The sequence below is a fragment of the Callorhinus ursinus genome, unplaced genomic scaffold (genome assembly GCF_003265705.2).
Source record: "Callorhinus ursinus isolate GAN/ISIS: 27379988/994484 unplaced genomic scaffold, GSC_fseal_2.0 scaffold4090, whole genome shotgun sequence".
Taxonomy (NCBI): Eukaryota; Metazoa; Chordata; class Mammalia; order Carnivora; family Otariidae; genus Callorhinus; species Callorhinus ursinus.
In genome coordinates this window covers 1-4,547 of record NW_027401144.1, presented here as the reverse complement: position 1 = coordinate 4,547, position 4,547 = coordinate 1, and the positions used below count along the sequence as shown (strand labels likewise).

Below are 4,547 nucleotides of genomic sequence, written 5' to 3'. Positions count from 1 at the left end.
AATCTGTATTGCATACATTGAATGGGCATTACACCACCTAACTTGGGAAAGAGGCAGGTTGGTTGCTATTCAACCTTGGGGCTAGTAGAACTTCACCATGGAGGACCATGATTTATTCCTTACCTTGGGTCACCAAACTGGAGAAGCAAACTGAAGACACAGTTCAAGGACAATGGCAAATAAACTCTACCCTCTGGAGACTCTTTGCTGCCATGGATATTGGCACACCGGTATATAAGACCAGTGTTTTTTGGGGGGAGGACTCTTTGCCTTATTTCCCACTCACTAGTTTTTCATATTGTCCTAAACGGCATAGGAGAAATGCCAGTCAGCCAAGAAGACCTGATCTGTAATTCTGGGGTGGGGAAAGAAGCTGCTTTTAAGGCCACTGACCTGCCTACAAGGGCTGCCTGAATCAGCCATGGGGGGATAAGGATGTACATACAGAGAGGAGGTCTGGGGAGGTGGCTTCCAGTCTAGAGCAGAAGTGAAGAGAAGTGTAATACGGTGAAACAGAGGAGACACCACCCTGAATCCTCTCACCCCAGGTGGGTTTCCACCACTGCAAGGACTACGTGCCTTACGTCCGGGCCAAACACGAGGATGTGGCTGGGAATATCTACCAGGTGACCTTCGGTGAGGAGTCACTGCCCAAGGGCCATGGAGATTTCATCCTGGGCAATTAGAGCCACACGCACAGCGTCCTCATCGGTGTCACTGAGCTCTTCCAGATCTCGCTGCCCACCTTGGAGCCGGCCAGCAGCAGCACAGACAGCTCAAGTGCCAGTTCCGAGGATGAGAATGACAGTACCCTGGAGCTGCTCGCACCCAAGTCCCGTAGCCCCAGCCCTGGCAAGTCCAAGAGACACCCTAGCGGCAGCCCAGGCCTGGCCCGCTTCCCTGGCCTTGTCCTGCGGCCTTCATCCCGTGCACGCCGTGGTGCCAGCCACAGCCCCTCACCCCAGAGCCGCCGCCTGCCCCCGGTGGCCCCCAACAGGAGCAATGACGGTGGCAGCCGGGGCAGTAGTGAGGAGGGGTCCTCTGGGCTGCCTGGTCCCTAGGCCTTCCCACCGTCCGTGCCTCGAAGCCTCGGCTTGCTGCCTGCCTTGCGCCTGGAGACCATCGACCCTGGTCGTGGGAGTTCCTGGAGACCTAATCAGGAGGCCCCACCCCCCCAGTAGCCAGGGCCAGCAGGGTAAATTGCCATTTCTCTGCCACTGTACATACTTTCTTGCATTCTTGAGTTTCTATTTTTTATAATTTGTGTTCAAGGGTGGTGATCTAAATGATTTAGGGAGCCAAAAAGGCCTTATAGACTTAGGTCTGTTTCGATTTGGTTTATTTTCAATAGGTGTAAGCCTGTTTTGTCTATATACATGAGGTTTAAAGCTATAGCCTTTATCTTAATTCCTCAGCTGTTCTTATCAGGTCAGTCAGTTCTGTTTTTCTGGCTCATGCAAATACTGTAAATAATGCTGTTCTATCCTGTAGGATACAGGTTTTAAGCTGACCTTTTAATTTGTTCTGTTGCTTCCACATGTATCAGTGAGAATGTATGTCCTCTATCACAAGTCAGAGTTAATAGTCCTAATTTTAAAATAATGAAATATAATAATGAAATTAAATATATTAGTGGCTTCCACTGTAGTTTTCCATGGAGATGTTTTAAGGGATAATATATTAGGTGTTGGTCATCTTAACCTCCAGTTTGCTGCTACCCAAACAAAGATCTTTGCAAGTTAGTATTATTTTCTCCAGATGCTCTTAGGGTATTGATTCATTTTTGCATCAGTGGTAATGGGTTTGAAGTGCATGATCTCTACTCTGGGGGAATCCGGTTTTGTCCTCTTTGGACCTTCTATGTCCAAAGCAGGTTGTTGGAATTCCATTCTAATTTTTGTCATTTCTTGTCTGGTATTAGCATTCTCTTCAGTGACTCTGATTGGTTCCATATTAATCATTTGTTGTAGTTTTGTCTATTATCATGGGCTTCTAGCTTCTAAATAATGTTACTGTTGCAGGACTTCTTTTTCCTGGTGCCCACAGCTCTTGGTCATGCCTGAAGAATGAAGAGGTAATCAGAGGAAGAGTGGCGGGCAGCAAAGCAAAGTTCATTGAGCGATAGTAAAATTTATTGAACGATAAGACCATGCTCCTGAAGAGGGAGGGGACCAGAGAGGGTTGCCAATTTGGCATTTAAATCTAAGGGTTTTTATGGGCTCTTTAGTGTGGACTGTTTTAATCTGATTAACCCTCCTTGCACCTGTCACCCAATCAGGTTTTTGTCCACAAGCTCATCTACCTACCAGGCAGTTGTTCATGTGGGAAAGTGGGAAAGGGGGGAGGGCTCCTTCCAGGGTGGTGTTTCCTGGCCTCTTGATCCCTGAGGTGGCCCTAAGGCATGGCAGCCAGTGCAGGCCACCTGATCAAGCTCTTTATTTAAATATTTCGTTGGCTGTTGAGCTGGCCCCCAGGCCTGAGTGAGGACACCCAAGGCCATTCTCTTCCTTTCTGACAAGTTGTAAGTCTTCCCAGTAGGAAGACTTAAAGCTGGGGCACTGAGTAAAGCCTAGAATAACAGGATGGGGTCTTTTTCCGTTTAAGAGTAGTTTCCTCTGGGCGCCTAGGTGGCTCAGTCGGTTAAGCGACTGCCTTCGGCTCAGGTCATGATCCTGGAGTCCTGGGATCGAGTCCCACATCGGGCTCCCTGCTGAGCAGGGAGTCTGCTTCTCCCTCTGACCCTCCCCCCTCTCGTGCTCTATCTCATTCTCGCTCTCAAATAAATAAATAAATAAAATATATATAAAAAAAGTAGGAATGCCTGGGTGGCTCAGCCGGTTAAGCGGCTGCCTTTGGCTCAGGTCATGATCCCAGGGTCCTGGGATCGAGTCCCACATCGGGCTCCTTGCTCAACGGGGAACCTGCTTCTCCCTCTCTCTCCCTCTGCTTGTGCTCTCTCTGTCAAATAAATAAAATCTTAAAAAAAAAAAAAAAAGTAGTTTCCCCTTAGGAAGGGGAGGGAGTCGGGGGGGTGGCAGGGGTCCTTTTCCCTGCCTGCCTTTTTTCCAGCTATCCTTCGTTATACCAGGGTCAAAAGGGTTGAAATAGTTATTATCCTCAGGGTTTAGATTGGTGCCTTAGAGGCAAAAGGCTCTGGATTTCTTCCTACCCTGGAGATAACTTTTTGTGCTAGCACTTTTCCTTTCTGCCCGTTGGCATCTGTGTTAACTAATGCTTCTGATAAGAGCACTGGATTATCTTTCTTAGTTGCTCTTTTTAATTCATGATATAACTGACTGGGTTGGGTGATCAAGCCAATATCTGGAGATTTTAAGTTTTTCCCAAAGTCTTCAATAGGTCTCTATGGATCCTCAGACTTTAATAAACAATCTATTCTACCCCTAAACTACCACTTGAATAGTTTTGGTAAGGTTAGTAAGTGAAGCGCATATTTGCTATTGCTTTGCTGCCTTTAACAACTGTGTTCAATGTGTGTTTTATCGTAGAGATGCCTAATAGGATTCCAAATCATTTATAATATGGTAAAGCAGAATAAGATAATTGTTGTGGCCACCATTAACATCCAAATTATAGTAGCTCTATCAATTTTATCTATTCAAAGGCTGGTTATAATCTCAGTAGAATGCCATAGATAGTAAACAGTATATTAAGTTTAAAATTTGTCAAGCCATTAATGGGCTTTATCAGATTTTGGTTAATTATAAACTTATTATAACTTATCACTTGTTTTTAACTTACATGGAATATGACATATATTTCATAGCAATGATCAATGTTAATTATTATTAATTTGGTTCAGGTTGCAGGCTATTGCAGACTATACCATTTGTTTTGTTTGAGGAGGTGAATTAAAGCTCAGATACTGAGTTTGTCTTTGCCAAAAATTTATTCAACATAGGTGATGTGGGAAGCAAAGGCAGAAGAAAAATTATTAAATTTCCTTACTACTTACAGCCCATTGACAAGTCCTTGAAACAGGAAGAGTGACATTCCTCTAGGGACTCAACTGTTTTGACGATATTTTGCTAAGGGCAAAAGGCAATCTTAGCCCAACCCCCAAGATACTGTGAGTCTACTTTAACATATAAAAATTCCTTTGGAAACTCCCTTTATCTCTAAACCCTCCAAGATACGTGTTGGCAATCATCCCCAAGCATATGACCCACCGATATACATCTGAAGGGTTTCATAACTAAGGTTTTATTAGACAGTAATAAATGACCTTTTCCCAACAATAGCTAGCCCCCTCAAGGTCCTGGAAACCTTGCTTCCAAAATTCCTTAGAGACACGCTATCCCTAACTTCCTCCCAGCTTGAAAATATCTAATCAACCACCCCTCATGACCCCAGTGAACTCTTTCTGCCCATGGGTTCTGTCCCCTGTGCTTTAATAAAATCACCTTTTTGCACCAAAGACCTCTCAAGAACACTTTCTTGGCCATTGGCTTCGAATCCTAACATCTTCCCTATATCAGTAAGTTCACTGTGAAATTTTACAAGCCAACTGCACACAGAATAAGATGTTT

General features: G+C 44.8%; 1 pseudogene; it reads left to right on the top strand.

The window, feature by feature from the left end:
- The first annotated feature begins 548 nt into the window (after nucleotides 1–548).
- Nucleotides 549–1,181, top strand: LOC141372264 (phosphatidylinositol 4,5-bisphosphate 5-phosphatase A pseudogene; annotated as a pseudogene).
- The last annotated feature ends 3,366 nt before the right edge of the window (nucleotides 1,182–4,547 follow it).